The sequence below is a fragment of the Ambystoma mexicanum genome, chromosome 6p, assembly GCF_040938575.1.
Source record: "Ambystoma mexicanum isolate Mex_15411 chromosome 6p, UKY_AmexF1_1, whole genome shotgun sequence".
In the NCBI taxonomy this organism is placed as follows: Eukaryota; Metazoa; Chordata; class Amphibia; order Caudata; family Ambystomatidae; genus Ambystoma; species Ambystoma mexicanum.
The window spans coordinates 1,146,004,258-1,146,024,015 of record NC_090935.1 but is presented as its reverse complement, the minus strand read 5'-3'; the positions used below and the strand labels follow the sequence as shown (position 1 = coordinate 1,146,024,015).

At 46.6% G+C, this 19,758-nt stretch overlaps 1 protein-coding gene across 3 annotated transcripts in view; it reads left to right on the top strand.

The window, feature by feature from the left end:
- Positions 1-19,758, top strand: part of KANK1 (KN motif and ankyrin repeat domains 1) — a 1,603,545-nt gene that overhangs the window by 240,092 nt on the left and 1,343,695 nt on the right. The window lies entirely within an intron of this gene.

Genomic DNA, 19,758 nt, shown 5'->3' with positions numbered 1-19,758 from the left:
CATCCCAGATTTTTCCCAAATAGTGCATCCAATTACATCACTATTGAGAAAAAACAATAAAAAGTTCCATTGGACCGAAGAAGCAGAGAAGGCTTTTCAAGAACATAAGAAAAGATTCACTTCTGCTCAATTTCTACGGCATCCTCACCCAGACCTCCCTTATATAGTTGAAACAGATGCCTCTAGCATGGCTGTGGGAGATGTTCTCTCACAAACGGACCCAGGAACTGGCCAGTTGCACCCTGTGGCCTTCGGGTCACAAAAGTTCTCACCTCCCAAACTCAACTATGCTATCACAGACCAAGAACTCTTGGCTATAAAATCAGCTTTCAAGGCATGGCGACACTATCTCCTTGGTGCTAGACATACTGTGACGGTCATAACTGATCATCGAAACCTGCAATACCTAAAAACAGCAAAGGCTCAATCATCCCGTCAACTGCGGTGGGCTCTTTTCTTCGCTGAATATGACTGTGATCACCTACCGGCCAGGAGTACGAAATTGAAAGGCTGACGCCTTGTCCCGCATGGGTGTTAATGAAAAGGTATACATAACTCCAGATCTAGTAGCCATCATTCCAGAAGACAAACTCCTGGGCCGTACGACAACATTGACACAGGGTGAACTCCAAAACAAGATCCAACTCTTAATGGATCCCACTTTCTCACAAGAGTGGTGTACTCAAGGAGAACATTACACCATTAAAGACCAGTTACCATATTTTAGGAACCGTCTATACTTGCCAAGTAAAGATTTACAAGAGCAGGTTATTTCGGGTTATCACGACTCCCTGATTGTAGGTCATCCTGGAATTGCCAAAACTCTAGCTAAAGTAAAGCAAAACTATTGGTGGCCTACATGGCGTAAAGACATCATACAATTTATCCAATCTTGCAGTGTGTATGCACAAAACATGTCCCAAAAGCAGAAACCAGCTGGTCTTCTCCAACCATTGGAAATTACTCCCGCACCATGGCACACACTGTCCTTGATTACATTACAGATCAACCTCCCAGTCAAGGATTCAACACCATCTTAGTAGTTGTAGACTTGTTCTCTAAAATGCCACACATCGTTCCTTTTAAGGGTCTTCCAAATGCATCCAATTTAGCAATAGTATTCCTGGAGGAAATCTTACGGCTACATGGCTTTCCATCGGTCTTGATCTCAGATCGAGGTAGTCAGTTCGTATCCAACTTCTGGAGGAAATGCTGTTCAGTGGCCCAAATTGACATTCGACTATCCTCAAGTCACCATCCTCAAACAGATGGCCAAAGAGAAAGAACAAACCAAACCCTCGAGCAATACTTAAGTGGCATGTTACATCAAGTGGAAAGAAATTGGAAGGACTTGTTATGGATAGCTGAATATGCCTATAATAATTCATTACACACCAGCACCGGACAAACCCCTTTCTACACTATATATGGTAGACATCCACGTTCTCAGAATTGGATCTCCCAACCCCTTTGGAAATGCCAGCGGTTAAAGCCCTACATACAACTATTTCCCAGGCCTTCAAAGTAGCAGCAGAACATTTACTCCAAGCCAAGAACAGACAAAAGAAATTTGCTGACCAACATCGTAGTAAAAACCCAGACTATCAAATTGGAGACAAGGTCTGCTTAGCATCAAAATATGTGCCCATAAGAGGGACTCTGACCCTTCGTCCCCGATATCTGGGACCTTATTCTATTGAATCCATCATAAATCCAGTGGCAGTTAAATTAGCCCTACCATCCACTATTCAGATTCATCCTGTGTTTCACGTATCACTCCTGAAACCGGCACAACCCGGTACTCTGGTTACAACACCACCAAAACCAGTATTAGTTGACAGAGAACCAGAGTTTGAAGTAAAGGATATCCTAGACTCAAAATACACCAGATCCAAACTATACTACTTAGTTGATTGGAAGGGATATGGCCCTCAAGACAGATCATGGCAACCCAGTGAATACATCCATGCACCTCGCTTAATTAAAAAGTTCCATCAGAATTACCCAGCCAAACCAGGACCTGACTCTTGGAGTCAGTCCTGGCGCCTTTGGCGCCAGGCTTATAACCATCATGAAGACCAACATTATAATGGGACTATTTACTTGAGCCTATTTAACTTGGGGGGTGGGGGCTTCAGCCAACATGGAGGCACACACATAGCTCAGTTACAAGGAACTGAGCTATGCGGTCTAGACTTTTGGGTGTGGCAGGCCTGGGACTAGTTTACCTGGACTACTTTGGGTGTGGCAGACCTGGGACTATTTTACCTTGACTACTTTACCTGAGACTGTTTAACCCGCACCCAAACAGCAGAACATGCTTTGCGTTATTCTGCTGTGGGCAGCGTAATGCTCACCATGTCTAGTTCTTTGGTGCCAGCTTACATCAAACCAAGGACCTGCAGAGAGAGAAATAACACTACGAAACTTACCTGGAACAGTATCCTGTCTTCAATCCATCGCCGACTTCATTTCCACTCGCCTGAAGGTACGAACTCCATCATCCGGCACCGCATGCATCCTGGAATACCATAACCTGGAAAGTGGAGAAAGAAAGACAGCATTAGTAAGCGTTTCCTCCCGAATGAAGAAAGCCACACAATTCTTACCTGGGTAGTACTCTCCTGGTCGGTATCATTGCTGGAACATTACGGCGCTCGGCGAGGAACATCGCAACCTGCAAGGAGAGAAAAGACACAGGTTAGCAATATAAAAGGCGAAACAGCGCCGCGCATCGCGCATTACTCACCGGACAGCATTGCGCTCAACGCGCTTTCGCCTACCGGCCCATGCTCATCTTCAAACTGCCTGACAACACCAAAATAACTTTCCATACCTAAAAGGAAAGAAGCAAGACATTATTCGAACTAAGAGGAACATAAGAACTGCATATAAAGACTGTAAAGCAGCAAACCTACGGAGTCGCAGCAGGCCTGGATTCCCACAGGGGGGCTTGCACCAGTGAAGTAACTTGGTTGCTGCTCGCCCCCCACATCTACGGGCCCCTGCCACGAGGAGCAGGACGGAGAATCCACCTTTTACAATATTAAGACCCATCTTTAACCAGAGGCCTTACCAAGGGACCGGGAGAGGCTTCGAGAGTGCAAATCATCCAACCAGGGCTGGGTGGCGTCCCCGTGGATACCAGGTTAGCGTAATAGAATTGTGGAGGAACCTTCTCGACAGCTCACGCATTTGACGAGCAAATCGCAACTATAAAGAAAGAGCTTAATAAACTAGGCCGTCTTTCCAAGAAATATCCAACAAGTAGAAACAAAACTGCCTTTAAACTTGGGAAACCGCAAGATGCTTGGCAGTCTGGCTTCAAAAAGGGCACCTGGGCAGTTCTGAATCTTTTTCTTATAAATGTGCTCAAATGTAAGGTCAAAACTGGAAAGATAAAAAGGATTTACATTGCATCAATAGACTTCAAACAAGTGTTTGATACCATAGACAGAAGTCTCTTGTGGACCAAATTGCAAAAATTGAGCTGTCCGTATGACCGGTCATACAGGAAGCCGCACATGATCTCGCCCCATTCATTACATCATTAATTAATTCCGCGTTTAAATCGGGCACAGTACCTGACGACCTCAAAGATGCCTGGGTCATCCCCTTAATCAAAAAACCAAATCTCGATCCCAGCAACCCCGCCAACTACAGGCCCATTGCCACAGTGCCATAACTTCTCAAAATTTTGGACCGTGCAGCATATCTTCAAATCCAGGACTACCTCGAAACCAATAATCTATTAAGGCTTAGACAATCCGGTTTCCGTCCTAGACACGGCACTGAGACAGCCTTAATTGATTTGAAAACCCAAATCGAGGACCTGAAAAACAAAGGCAAACAGGCGCTCCTGCTCCTCCTTGATCTTTCTGCTGCCTTTGATTTGGTGGATCACCAAATCCTCTGCCACCATCTCAAGATTGCTGCTCATTTCTCCGACGCAGCCACATCTTGGATCAGCTCTTTCCTGTCTAACAGAACCAGTAGGGTCTTCGCTTCCTTAGCCGCAGCTTATCCAGCACACGTCCTGTGCGGAGTTCCACAAGGATCATGTGTATCTCCCACACTTTACAACGTGTTTACTAAACCGCTTTTTGACATACTTGGATATCTGGTTGTCTCATACACCAATTATGCGGACGACACCCAGATACTCATCCATATCACGGGCGACTATGTAACCGATGCCAATGCACTCAATGCAGTTTATACAGTCATGCAGGTCTGGATGGCACATCATGGGCTCTGCCTCAATGATGAAAAAACGGAGTTACTCATCCTAGGTTCTCACAACAAACTCACTAATCTTGACCTCAAATACAAATCCTTCATTGTTGACGGGAATGACATCAAAGTCTCCAACGTCACTAAAACACTTGGAATCTACTTAGATTCTACTCTGTCCCTCAATAGACAAACCAGTGCTGTAGTCTCAGCGTCAACCTATACCTTTTAAACTGATCAGTGTGCCGCCCCTTCCTGACTCCGGGCAACTGCCTGATCCTCGCCAGAACACTAATCATGTCCAAAATCGACTATTGCAATGCCCTCCACCTCGGGACCAGTCAAAGAAACCTGGATAATCTCCAGGTCACCCAGAATAACGCCATAAGGGCAGCCCTCGACATACCCAGGCGTTCTCACATCTCTAACACCAGACGCAACCTGCATTGGCTTCCCGTCACTCAGCGCATTTCTCTTAAAGCACTTGTTCTAACCCACAAGGCCCAGAACAATGCAGTCCCTACCTACCTCTCCACGCGCTTTACTCAGCATGCAGCAATCCGACCTCTGAGATCGGCTCAAGTTCACACTGTAACTATTCCTAGTTTCAAGCTGCAGACAGCCAGAGGCTCGAGCTTCCCAGTCCATGCGTCTAAGCTTTGGAACACCCTACCCAATGCTCTCAGAAATGTCCCTCACATCCACTCCTTCAAAACGAAAACCAAACTGTGGCTTCGTGAACTGGAGACCCCGGCCCTTGCGCCATAAGCCACACTGTTGCTATTACACACTGTAAACTGCTCATTCTGTATACTCAGGCCATGCGTCTCCTTGCAATATTATGTGTTTTTGCTTGTAAATATGTTAAAAAGTAAAAAATGTTTTAAAATGTTGCTTTTGCTAGAACCTGTAATTATGTATCTCTTGCCGTAACTTGTAACTGCCTGCAAACATGTGCCCAGATGCCCCAGGGCAAGGTGCGCACTATAAATAAAATAAATACAAATACCTAAGAGAAGCCCTGGAAGCTCTCCACACAGAAACCACACTGGGAGTTAGACTGGACCAAAAGGGAACTCTGTCAAACGCAATCAAAACATTGAAAGGCTTAAAACAGGGCTGCCGGCTGGCGCAGGCGTCCTTCAGTCTATTTATATCTGACATTGATGATGCATTTAAGAACGCAAGATGCTTCCCTCATCGTTTGATAGGAACAGCGTTGGGCAGACTGATGCTTGCCGACGATTTGCTGTTGCTAGACCAAACTGAAATTGGGTTGCAACGCTAGCTACAGGCCTTGGAAGTATATGTTGAATTGAACGCTTTAAAGATCATTGCAAAAAAAATCAAAGGTGCTAGTTATGGGAGATACAAGGAGGCACACGGCCAATAAAAGATCATGGTATTTAAAAGGGGAACTGATCCCAGAAGTGGCATTCATGGTCTACGTGGGTGCCACTCTCAATGACAGCATAAATGATGCCCCAGGTTTAACGGCATTAAGGAGCAAATCGATAAATCTAGCATCTCTAGCAAAGGTCATTAAGAAGAGTTATTGCAAATTCTCTTTGGCTCCATTGATTGATTTTTATAAACTTAAGGTGTCCCCAATACAAACTTATGGGGCAGAAGCCAACCTTTTCTTGGCCAGTTCTGTATGGTCCAAACTAGAGGGCTTTTATTGGAGGCTAGTCCTTGCTTTGCCGCAATCTCTTCCAATGGACAAAATGGGGAGAGAGCTAGGTCTAACTTCACTCTACGCCGTTATGGTATGGAAAACACTAGCATTCTTTTGGAAGTGTCTGAATCTACTGGGAGAGGGTGGATTTGTAAGTCTTAAAAATGCTTTGAGCAAACCTGAAGAGTATAGTCTTGTTGAGTGGAAGGACACAAGCCTATCAATATTGAGCAGCATCGCGGCAACAGAGGGTATGCTAGTCAATAACCCAGACAATGTAAAAAAAAATTCTTTGGATAACGACGGACGAAGGATTAATACCCTAAAATCCAGCAACATGCTAAGTAAAGACCATAGGAAAAGAGGTATCGTGCCCCAGTACATCAACACGTTCCCATCACCCATGCTGAGGCAAAACTACATGAGATTTCGGCTGAACCTCTATCCAACAAAAGAAGTAATTGAAAGAAGGACCTTGTAGACTTTGCAATTGCTCTACTGAAAGTTTGAGACATCTCACGCTGCAGTGTCCGTCATTAGGCGTATTAAGAACAAAACATCTAGGCAAATTCTTTGAAGAACGCACCTTGTCATCAGTCGAAGAATGGTGGGATCTTCTGTACCAAGGACAAAGACGATCAATGACGTTAGCCTTCCTAAGCTTCTTAAAGGACATATTTGAGATTTTAAACAAAGGGGGGAACATTGTTGCAAATGGCCAATCTTGAAGTAGAAATAAAGGGCTAGGCCATGTGGATGATGTAATTAAGACAGAAAAAAATCAAATTAATGGATGAAATGATCAATGTTTTGTTTGTATTTTTCTCCTTTGTTTTACAATTTAAGAAAAAGAGGAACAAAAGAGGTAAAAGTACAGCATAAAAGGTTTAAATTGTAAACCAAGGAATGCTTAATAAAAAAAAAGTTAAAAAAAATATGCCCGAATTCCTGCACTCCATGTTCGAAAAGCTGAGTGGCGCTGCATTTTGTAGCTGGAAACAAAGAATACATGGGTTGAGTTGGTCCAAGTGACCCGAAAATGTCAACATTGGATGCAATCATCTTTCTGGGCTTGCTCAACAATCTAACACTCATTACGAGTTGGGCGGAGCGGGTTAAATGTGGCGGTATTGAGCATACCAAAGCATTACGACACCGTCCAACTAGGAGGACCCCTGCCTCACTTCCTCGCATGCTGCAGTTCCCCTCAGGCGAAGACGCAATGGCGCCCGTTCCTTCCATGACCGCGGTGGCCATTTTGGGTGCTACCCCTACAACTACGCCATCGGCCTCAGATGAAGGGCTTGGTTCCTTGGGTGAATACATAGTCCCTTGTGCGCATCCTTATCGGCCAGTTTACGATTGGAACGCCCGGATGCCTCTTCTGCACAATGTTTTGCTGCCTGTGGGGTCGGCACCTTTGATTTATGTGGATACGTCGGTGGAGGGGGCTGTGTACCACCCTTCCCCGTTGCGTCCCTGGATTTGTCCACCTCGTGAGAGGCTTCCTCAGGTTCCGAAGCAGTCCCCGGAGGAGGCCTTTTATTGTACATTTCAAATGTTAATGCGTACCGACCCCATGAGGGAATATTTCAAAGGGCTTTTCAGGGAGATATGTCCACCCGCGCCTCGGCTCCACTCGTTCCTCCGGTGGTTACGCCGGCGCCTCCCTTGCCTGCGGTCCCTCCCCCAACTCTTCCGCCTTTGCCCCCATTGTCCCCTGTGGACAAGGCAACGCCCGATACGGTTCAGCAGGATCCTGACCTGTCGGATGAAGCGCAGGGCGATCAGGACAACAAGGACCTGCCCCGCTCTATTAAAGCTTTTCATGACTGGGTACTGGACATGATGTGCTTCTTAGATGTTCCGGTGCCCGAAGCACCCGCTCCGCAGGAGGGTGTGCTTTCTGGGGCGTTCACCCTGTCTCCTTTGGAGCGTACCGGCCGGTTCTTGCAGAAGGACGTTCTGGCCGAGGTCCGCAGGGTCTGGGAAAAGCCACACTCTGGACTTTTTGTCAATAAGAAAATTGACGCGAGATACAGGCTGCATTCTTCGGAAGAGGTGGCCCTGTCGTCTTGTCCGCCCCCTTCCTCCACAGTGGTGGCTGCGGCCACTTTGCAATCCAGGCCTGCAGCGTCCTCTTCCACGACGGCTACTCAGGTTCTGGGAAAGGAGGACAAGATCCTCGACTCCCTTGGGAGGAAAATCTTTGCCAACTCGGCCTTGCAGCTCAGGCAGGCCAACGCCAAATTGGTATTAGCGGGAGCTAATATGCGGATGTGGAAAGGTCTGTCGGAGTTTGAGGAGTTTATCCTGGTCGAGAAGCTGGAAGACTTTAAAGGGGGTCTATCCGACGCCAGGGCCTTGGCTCGGGGCCTTATGCTGGGGGTTGATACCTTACGGCAGGCGTGGTTGCATGCAACTAAATTCTCAAAAGAAGTGCAGGACAAGGTGTTGGACTTCCGTTTGATGGGAAGGAGCTCTTTAATTCTACAACAGATGTAGAGGTCACCAAGACAAAGGATAGCACTCAGAGAGCTAAGTCCTTGTCGGCCCTTGTTAAGACTCCTTTCAAAACCCAGAGACCATTGTCACAAAGTCGACCTTCCTCTGGCTTTAGGTGCTTCCCCAACCGAAAATCACGCAGAGTGGATACCCCTGCGGGGAACATCCGCTGTAGGCAACAATAGATGCGGTTTTTCTCCCGCTCCTCAGCCTCTTCCTCAGGTTCAGGTGGCAACGCCAACGATAAACCTACTAAATGAGGGCTTTCCGCGCTCGTACGAGACCCCGGTGGAAGGACGCATTGTGTCTCATTGGGAGGCATGACAGACCATCACAGAAGACAGATGGGTTTTGTCAGTCGCTCGGGCGGGCTTCCGCTTACCTCTACCCTCTACCCCACCCCTCAACCCTCCTTTTCAGCTGTCGGGCTCGCCCTCCCTCAAAGCAGAGGTTCAGAAACTTCTGGACCTCAGAGCTGTGGAACCCGTTCTCCTTGCGGAGCGAGGGGAGGGCTTCTACTCCCGGCTGTTTACGGTGTCCAAACCCAACCAGGCTGGCCTGCGCACCATCCTAGACCTTTCCCAGTTCAATCTTTTCCTACCCCAAGAGAAATTCAAGATGATCACGCCCACCCAGGTACGGTCCTCCTTGCAGATGGGCGTTTGGCTCAGTGTGGTGGATCTTCAGGATGCGTACATGCATATCCTGGTTTGGAACCCATACAGGAGATATCTCCGTTTCTCTTTGGGAGAGGAGCACTTACAGTTTCGAGTGCTTCCTTTTGGCCTCAGCTCGGCGCCGCTTGTCTTCACGAAGATGATGTCTGTGATTGCGGCCTATCTTCGTCTCCAGGGTATCCATGTGTATCCATATTTGGACAACTGGCTCTTACGCAGCCCTTGTCCGCTGGCAGCAGCGGACAATCTCCCGTCTCTCCTTCAGCTCCTGTTCCATCTTGGGCTGTCGGTGAACTGGCAGAAATCTTCCATGACGGTCTTGCAGGACCTGATTTTCCTGGGTTTTCGCTGGAACACAATCGACTGCAGAGTGTACCTGACCGGGGACAGAATGGCGGATCTGTTAGCCACGTGTCAGATGTTTGCGCAGTCGGAGAGCATGTCGGCCTGGTGGTTCCAGAGGCTTCTGGGCCTCATGGCCTCGTGTGTGCTGGCTCTTCCTCTTGCTCGTCTCAAGATGAGACGGACCCAGATGGCTCTTCGGAGTTCCTGGTGTCAGGCTGTGGAACGGGTTCCAAGCTGATAATGATTCCGGATTCCATGAGTGGACCTGGAATGGTGGTCATGTCTCAGCAACCTGTCGGTGGGTGCGGGATTTCAGGACCCAGCTCCTATGGTGACGATCACGACGGACTCCTCCCTCCAGGGGTGGGGTGCGACGTTAGATCTTCTACAGGTCTCAGACCTCAGGTCGCCTCAGGACAAGCTGCTTCACATAAATCATCTGGAGCTTCTGACGATCTTCCTAGCGCTCAGGGCGTTCAGACCGATCATTGCCAACAAGGTGGTCCGCATATGCACGGACAATGTGGTTTTGATGTATTACATCAACAAGCAAGGGGGGGATAAAGTCCCCCGCACCCCCCCTTCATGGACCTGTCCATCCAGATTTGGGAGTGGGCCGTGCTTCATGGTGTCTGGCTGCTTGCAGTGCACAACCTGGGCCAGCTGAATGTCACAGCGGATGCCCTCAGCCGGCGGTCAGTGGTCAGCTACGAGTGGGAGTTGAAGGCGGAGGGCCTCTCATGGATCTTCTTGCGTTGGGGCACATCGGAGGTGGATCTCTTCGCTACGGCGGTGAACAAGAAGCTTCCTCGGTATGCTTCCAGAGGGGGGCTGGGAGCCTCCTCTCTGGGGGATGCTCTCGAGATTCCATGGCACAACATGAGAGCTTATGTCTTCCCGCCTCGGCCTCTAGTCTATCGAGCAATTTGGAAGCTGAAGAACTCGGTGAACTGCTCCCTTCTACTTATAGCCCCCTGTTGGCCAGCTAGGTTTTGGTTCTCAGAACTTCAACACCAGTCGGTGTATCCGCTGATCAGGTTACCAGTGACCCCCCAATCTTCTTCATCAAGGGGAACAGCAGATGTGGCACCCCTCCCCACAATCGCTCAGCTTGGCGGCATGGTGCCTGAGTTCAGGTCTTTAGAGCATCTTAACTTGTCTACGGATAACATGCATATTATCCAGGCAGCCAGGAAACCCCCGACCAGATCCCAATACAGGAGTAAATGGCTCAGGTTCTGTCATTGGTGTTTGGGAAAGCAGTTGGACCCAAGGGTGGCTACGATTGACACTGTGCTGTCCTTCGTGTCCTCCCTAGCAGAGTCGGGTGTTCACGTTCTGTCATGCAGAACTTAACTTTCAGCGGTCTCCGCTTATCTTTCTACAGACCAATATTCCTACTCTCTGAGTAACCCAGTGGTTAAGAGGCATTTTGCAGGCTTGACACGCCTCTACCCTCCAGTTTGTAGTCTGCACCCGCCGTGGCACCTAAATGTAGTCCTGACGGCGCTGTGCCATAAGCCTTCTGATCCCATGGCCACGGTGGACCTAAAGTGCCTATCCTGGAAAGTGTCCTTTCTGGTCGCCGTTACCTCAGCAAGGCGGGTGAGTGAGCTCCAGGCCTTGTCCGTGGAGCATCCCTTCTTGGTCTTTCACAAGGACAAGGTAGTCCTACGGACAAACCCTGCCTTTCTACCGAAAGTGGTAACTGAATTCCATCTGAATCAGTCGATCTCCCTGCCGGTCTTTTTTCCGAACCCTACCTCAGAGGCAGAAAGGGTTCTGCACTGTCTTGATGTCAGAAGGGCTCTTAAATTCTACCTTGACAGGACTTCCGAGCTTAGGAGTTCTCAACTTTTTGTGACTTTCGGTAACCCTCAGGGTAAGCGGGCGTCTAAGGCGACTATTTCTCGGTGGATCGCTGCCTGCATTACGGAGTCTTTCACCGTCCAAGGACTGAAACCTCCTAAGGGTATTCATGCACACCTGGTGCGGGGCAAGGCAGCTGCAGTTGCTTTTCAGAAATATGTCCCCTGGGAGTCCATCGCTAGGGCAGCTACTTGGGCCTCCGAATCTGCTTTTTGTAAGCATTATTGTCTTGACATGAGCTCGAGAGCTGATGCTCAGTTTGATCAGGCTGTGCTGAAGAACCTTTTTCAATAAGGGGTATTTCCACCCAGCCTTAGTTCCAGTTAGGAGTGCTTGGGAATCTCCCATAAGTATGGAGGAAAGGGGACAGAACGTAGGAGTATAACCAGGTTACTCACCGTAGTGACCACCTTACTCCTAGTCCATAGTCCCCTTTCCTCCATACGCCCACCCGCCGTCCCCTCTAATAAGGTTCCTCTGTCAATGCTAATAGGTCTCTGACCTGGCGATAGAAAAGGACTGATGGGTGATGCGCGGGGCGGAGCCAAGGTGGGCGGGTTTACGGCCGCGTGCCGGGCCCCGCGCAGAAAGAGAGGAAGGGCATACTTTTTAAAACATTTTTTTGGGATGCTTTTTTACAAAGGCCCCCGGTCCCGTCCCACAGGACGGAGAGATGTCCCATAAGTATGGAGGAAAGGGGACTATGGACTAGGAGTAAGGAGGTCACTACGGTGAGTAACCTGGTTATTCTTCTTTCTTGCTCCACATAGTAAGGTGTTGCAATAGTCCAGCCGGGGCATGATTATGGCTCGAACTAGAGTTTCTCAATTTATACGTGACGCTAAAGGATTTATTTGTCTTAAGATTTTTTAGGTGGTAATGTGCATGTTTTGTCACATAGTTGACATGCACATTTGCATTGAGCTATGCTTCAAATATTGTGCCTAGTGTTTTTGCTTTTTCAACTACCTTGATGTCGCTGGTGTCTAGAATAAAGTTTGTGTAAGATTGGTCCAACTTTTTTCTGGCTTGGCTAGTTGCAAAGATCATGAGCTATTTTTAGAGCTGTTAAGATATCCAGTTTTCAATCATCCACTCCTGGATGATCTAGTATGTGATTGAGGGTTGTTGTATCTTTTGCATGGTCACCACTAAGATCCATGATAAGCTGGAAATCATCAGCAAATCTGGTGAAATGAAAGCCCATATATTCAAGTTGATCACATAAGAGTCTTATATAGATGTTGAAAAGGATTACAGAAATACAGGCCCCTTGTGGCACTCTGTATGTGTTTGATGGAGATGGGGTCTGAGCACGCAGTACCCCAGCATATCTTGGATGTTCTTTCGCTCAGAAAGGAGCGTATCCATTCTACTGCATTGCTTGAGCATTTACCAATATCAGCCAGTGTTTCCAGTAGTCTGGCATGGTCTAGGGGATCAAACGCCGCCGAGAGATCTAATAAAATAAGTAGGCCTGTTTTACCCTCATCTATACTTCCCAGCATTTGTCTGCACGTCCAGCAATGCACTTTGTCCCATAATTTCGACATAAACCAGATTATTTGTAATGAAAAACAGCAGCTGATTCAAAGTGAGTCTGTAGGTGGATGGTTGCTGCCTTTTCCAGTATTTTGTAGTAAAAAAGGGGTATTGGTTTATTTACCGCAAGTTTGCTGGGTCCTTGGCACTGAGTCCTGGCTTCTAAATAATGGGCGTGACTGCTACTTCTTTGATAGAAGTGGGAACTTTCTTATGTAAGGAAGCATTTATGAATTGTGTAAAGAAAGGGGCAAAATGCTGATGTTTTTAAGAATGTTCTTGGTTGGAAGGTGGTCCCCTATACAGGAGGTAGGCCTGATGTTCGCTAGCATTTGGGTAGTATCTTCAATAGTCATGGCCTGAAAGCTGAATTTAGGCATGGTGTTTAGTGTCCTCGATGTTAGTTTTCGTCGCATGTTCTGAAGGTGACTTTATAGTGAATTTTGAATTTTTCCACTGGCCAATATGTTCATGTCCTGAAATGCTTCTTGCACATTTTCAGTCTTCCTTATTTGGCTTAATGCCATGTGTGAGCACTATTGCTTTTTCTCAAGATCAGTTTTTTGGTATTTATGTCCAGCTTGTTCAATTTGTGCAGTAGATTTATTTTGTCCTCGAGAATCCTTTTCTTGTATTTCCTTTCTATAGTTTTCCATTTATTTCTATTATCAATATTCTTATTTTTCTGCCTAAAGCCAGTGCATTGCCCCTGAGCTATCCTTCCAAATATATATTTATTTGCTTGAGGAAGCAACAGATGGCTTACTTCAAAGGCAGAAGGCAACTTCATGTAAATTAATTCTCCCCTTGCATCTATCTACAGTGTGCCTGTGATGGAGGTCTGGCAGATCTGGGCCAGGTCACACAGTGCCCAGGCAGGACTGGTGGCAGAAGCCAATGGGGTACACCTCTCTCGCCACAGGCCCAGTGGCTCACTGGATGTGCAAAGCAGACGACGAGAAACGGGGATGGGATTTGCATTCATGCTGTGCTGTCACAGTACTGTATGTTATTACCCATTCCAAGCTAGCTAGACCTAGCCCCCATACCCTTCCTGTTGCTACAGTCCTAGGTATGAGTTGCGCAGACAATCCCACCTCTGAACCCAACGTTCCAGGAATTCTTCACTAACGGACTGGCAACCTGTTAGTGATGGTGGCTTTATGGTTTTTCCTGCATCACTGCTATTTCTCCAGCTTACAAGATCTAGATTCCAGGTAAAAAAAGCAGTGGTACAATTAGCTGCATTTACAACCACCTTTTTCAGGTGAAACGCCAATATCTGCTCTCGCCACTGCCTCTTTGTCCAGTGGCCCAGGGGTTGCAAGGACACATCTAGGGTAGCAGAGGGGGGCGTCAGTGCTAGCAACTACTACCCCTGCCATCCCCTAAATGACATCCCTGCTACATAACTTTACAACTAGTGATGCGCAGAATGGAGTCCAGATCCACAAACCCAAGACTCTGTCCACCATTCCCCTAATTCTAGACGGATTTCCACCAAATGAAAACATTACATCATTTAAGCATCATGATTCTCAGACGGCTTCAACCTCGTATCTGATTCTGCCTGTGCTACCATAGCGAGGGCTATAATTGGGTCAAAGTGGGATTATTCGGTTTCTCTTAATGCAGAATCCAAAACATGGCTGCTCACGTTATTACACACCGTACCAGGTGAAAGCACATGACTGCAGTATAGAAGGTGCTCCACTGGCTCCCTATTCATGCCAGGATTAAATTTAAACTTCTAACCAAGATCCACAAGAGCATATATGGTCCCACTCCCTCATAGGTGTATGCTGTTGACTTGGTATTATCCCAGCAGAGCCCTTGGATCCGTCTCACGCTTCCTACCGTATGCCCCAAGGTTTCAGATCAAGAGCCTTAGGTAAATCTTGCATGGTCATTGGTATCAAGCATTGGAACAGTCTTCCACCGGATATTAGGAACATTCCCAACCTTTTTGCATTTCAGGACAACGTTGAAAACCCATTTGACGCCTTCTGGTTGAGTGGTTTGTATCTGTCCTCCTTTTGTTTGGCCTCCTGTCTTGATTGGTAGCTCTGAGCGCCGAGAAAGCATTTTTTGGGTAGTAACTTCTGCCATTACTGGAATTGGAAATTATTTGAAACTGGCTCAGGTGCCAACTGCTGGTCCAACTTCGATTTGAATCGCCCAGCATCATTTGCGCTACCTTTTTGAGCACACATTTCCTATGGGTGTTGGAATGGGGTTTGCTACGTTAATGACTCTCCTGTAACCCCCCACCCCCTTTTAGATTTAACTTAACATATACATTTATAACAGGTTGTATATAGGGCTCCAGATAAGATTTTGACAGTGTTTTTAACCCCCTACTTTTAGTAAAATGATTAAGTAGCTATCAGGGTCAACTGGAGTCTTTTTTTTTTTTTTTTTTTTTTTTTTGGACAAGTAAACATACATTGGAACTTTTTTTTAATATAAGTATTTTTGTTGTAACAGATACTTTTTGTGCCATGTAATTTACCATAAATGAAAAGCTGTTTTAAGACCAATCTAATATGCCTTCTTCAAATCAAATAATGCAATAATGCTGCCATTCTGTGGCAAGCGTTGTTGATGCCTCGGCCCGACCACATCAACACACAGAGCCTGTGACAACTGTGGGGCGGACATCGCTTATCTCTTAACCCTTGCTTAGATTTGGCTATTAGGTAAATCATTGTAATAAGAGTAAATAAGGAGTATAATAAATGTAATAAATAAAATAAATAAATAAAGACAGGAGGGAGATTGGATGTGAGGAGCAACACCGCATATGGGCGTTGTTGGAGCAACTACGCTTCTGCCATTAATTTTGGTTGGTAGCAAGCGGAGTGTCACAGAGGGCTCAAGAAACATTCCAAACATTCCAAAGCTCTAGGACAGTTGTTTTTTATTGAACTTTCTTTGGGCCGTATGGCAGTGCCTCTCTCGCATCTAAAAGCGCTCCCTCCCTAACACAGGGATCCTTATCCCCAGTTAGCAGATAGACCTTTTCACAAGCACCTAATGTAAACCACCATATCACATCTCCACGCTTACTCTCTTCTATACTCCACCACTCAACTAGAACACAGCGATACTATGACACATTTGTTATAGCTGTTCTCATACCATCACCTGCCTCATACTCCCCATCATCCTAATTAAAAACAGCTGGCTGCTCACCCGCCAGCCTAGGCGTTCTCCTCAGGCCTAACGCAGCAAGAATCAGTCTGGATAACCACCTGCCAGAACAAACACATACTCATGATCTCCCAACCACCACACCTACCGCTAAGAAGCAGCTATCACACGAATGCCACACCTGCTGCACATATATCCGGTGTTCACACGCACCTTATGACTCCCTCCCTCTACGGACTTGAACTACGGTTCGGAGGGCGTTCAACCTACCAGCGCCTTGAGATCATACCAATGGTAGATAAGGCGCTATATAAATGCAAAGTAACATAACAGCTTCTGTACACTAATCGTCTAAATGAGTTGTGATGGCAACCTAAAAGCCTGTGACTTATCTCACTAGACTCCATCAGGGACTTCCGAATTTCTGCATTGTACAAGCAGTTAGTGTTCTAAGGGGATCTGGGATTATGCTTGGCAGGCGCCTTGCTTAATTCTGTCTTTTTCTGTCCCATCCACCTTCTCCAGCACTCTTTGCCTTGCTACTATTCACCATCCAAGTCCAGTGGCCTCTACTCTGTTCCTCCTCTGTCACTCTCTCTCGTACCTTCTAGGCCATGCCTCCACACTTGGTTACCCTTTCCTTCTCCTTACTCCTATTTTCTCTACCACACTACTGTTCCTGCCACCTTACTATTACTACTCCCTCCACTCTACCACTCCTTCCTCAATGCCACTGTTCCTCCATCCGCATCACTACTACTCCCTCCTCCACAATACTGCTCATTCCTCAGAACTAATACTCCTCCTTCAGAACTATTACTCCTCCAGCCACACTACTACCACTCCATCGACTTCTGAGAAACCCCTCTTTCACTCGCACTTCACATTCACCCCTACTTTCTCCTTACTACACTTGCCTGCACACTCACAGGTCAGTACTACTTTCACGCATTAGTCAAAACCACAGTGTCCAGAAATAGCCCCTACACTCCGCTGCTCCTTCCTCCTGGTCTCTGGGCACTCCTCCTCCTCATCTGACCTCACCCAAATAGCCCACATTTCCTACTTCCCGTGGCCTCCTTTTGTTCCCTTCCCTCCCTCTCCGGATTGTTTATCTGTCCCTGACTAGTCTGTCCCTCCTCATTTGGCACATGTTGGAAGAAGCAAGGATTACAATCAGTGGGCTAAACCCTGCCCGCTTCCTCAGCGTTTGCAATCTGCGGAATAGTAATCCTGGTAGAATGCCCTTGTTTGTGTAAGAGGGCTTTGTTCCTGGTGCCCCTAAGTTAAGGCCCATGGTGGAGATGGTACGGGTCCCTCCATTAAGTCCCTAGTAGTGTAGGGTGCTCTGTGATGGCTGTGCAACGCTTACCTGGACTCCTCAGGAGCATACCCCTTCAGCCTGTAGACCTGATACCTTTAGGATTCTTTTTCTGTTAGGGCAGACAGATAGCAACAATAGATATGCTATAAAAAATATTAACTGAGACAACTAGATGAGGTGTGTATAAACACCTAAAAATGTATTCCCCTCTAACTCTAGTGCTAAATTCCCTTCTCACCTGTGTTTATGTAATTGTGAAGCTATCCATCCTGTTTTCAACAGGTGCGCGTTGAGATGGTGAAACAATTACCAACTTGGCATACTGAAGAACTCGACAATTCTTTGAAGGAAAGTCTGTCTTGAGTCTTTAGGTAGGTAAGCAGATGAAGATACTGTAGTCCTTAAGAGTTTTAAATGATTCCTACATTGGCGAGATCTCTCTTGCTAATTACTTTTTTGTCTTTTCCCCTTTTTGCAGTTTCTTAGGTTTTGGAGCGCTGACTACAAATAATGCTCACTTTAAAAGATGAGTTTTCTTTATGGATGAGTGATGGCTGCAGTGTTACTCAGGATGAGAAAACGTTCAAACGTAAGTTCGCCAATTCAGAGTAACTGCAACCTTTAAAAGTGGAGCGCGGTAACAACTGTGAGGTGATAACTTGATGAGACTTCAGGTACGTAAGCGCATTAAAAAATGTCTTCTCTTTTAGTCTGTAAAGTTCATTTTTGTAATTAAATAGCTTTGGTGTTTTGTGCAGGGTTTCGGAACGCTGAGGGAAGACCTTCGGAAAATGCTGCGGCTGCGAGCAAACAAATATTCTTCAACGAAAATGACTTCGTCGGAGGAAAACATGTGTCAGGTAAGTCTTATCTGTGGTCTGTGATGGTCTGTAATTTGTCGCAAGAACTAATTTTTCTTATCTTTGGTTTCTTTAGATTCTGTGAGGCGAAACGCTGTCAGCGGAGCAGACACGAGGTCTGCGTTCCAGCAGAGGCAGGAGTAGCTCCCTATGACAAATGAAGAGTCCCATGCTGCTGCTTGTAAATGGATCCTCTGGGCGGCCATCTTAAGAGTATGGAATTACCATTGAAACCCATGGAAGTCTATGGAATTGGATGCTGTGAATGGTCTAAATGCCATATGTGCCAGGCTAACACCCACCTTTGACCTGTTGATTGATGTAATGTGTTCTGCCTAGCCTGAATGTCTGAGTGAAGACTGTTTTCTGACTGGGATCATGACAGGCTGTGTGTGTTCGCCTCTACTACTCAACAGCATTGTGCGGCTTCCATGTCCACCACATATGGTCAGTGTTGCTGTGCTCCTCTCTCTCTGCTGGTCGTTTTATGACTCAGGCAGATCACGGAACACTGGGGTACTGCCTGCTGCTGGTATGGTCTGTACGTTTCTGCAGCTGGTGTACAGCGCTGGACAAAGGCTCTCAAGCTAATGTCTCTTGCGGTTTCCTTGATCTGATAGTTGGTCCCTAGGACAAACGCACACCCAGACAAGCATCTTGTCGAGGAGGTATGACATGAATATAAAGGTGGACTGCTAGGAAACAAACTGACACTGGGTGCAACCTGAATTGGGGCACTTTCAACTGCCACTATACACCTCTGTGGTCGGTCTGGCTGTGGATTTCTCCGTGGCATGCCTTCCACCCCAGCTGAGAGAGGGGTTCCTGTCCCCTCTTGACCAGGCCACTTTACTGACCTTGTTAGAAGAGCTACATATTCACTCAAACAGAACTATCCTGCAATAACCAGTACCGCCCATCAGACATCTACCTACATTGGCCATGACCCTGTGGCCAAAAAAAACAATGATCCTACACAAATAGAAACGTGCTATCCAGTTTCTAAGGAGAGAGCCCTTCTTCCTCTGTCCAATTCATGCTGAATAAACTTACAAGTCTGTCAAAGCAGATGTCTTTGCTCTCTAAATCACATGATTCAAATCTTTCTGCAAAGATAACGACTTAAGTGCACTTTTAAACCACTTCTCGTGCAATAAACATCTTAACCAAATTTGCATTTAGCCAACCTCTTGCAAAGTTGTGTCCTTGCAGGTCTTCCTTTCGTGTAATTCCTGTTTAAATCCAGCATTGGCAAAGCCAACAGTTGGACTGTTTTATGTCCCTTAAATAGTCACTTTCTAGGTACTGGTGTTATATGCTCAAGCACTCTCAAAATGTTCCAGCTGATTCCTTCTTATGGCCAGTTAGTACCATTCTGACAGTGCCTGGCAAAAGCCTATGCATGCCTACACATAATGCAAAATGTCATCTTTGTTGGGTTTGTTTTTTGTTGTAGGAAATATTGACCTAACTTTAGTGAGAAAACCTAGCAAGTACTGTCACTTATCTGGAGACCTGCCACTTTTAAGTAGAGAAAAATAACAACTAAATAATGGCCACAAACGTCATTGG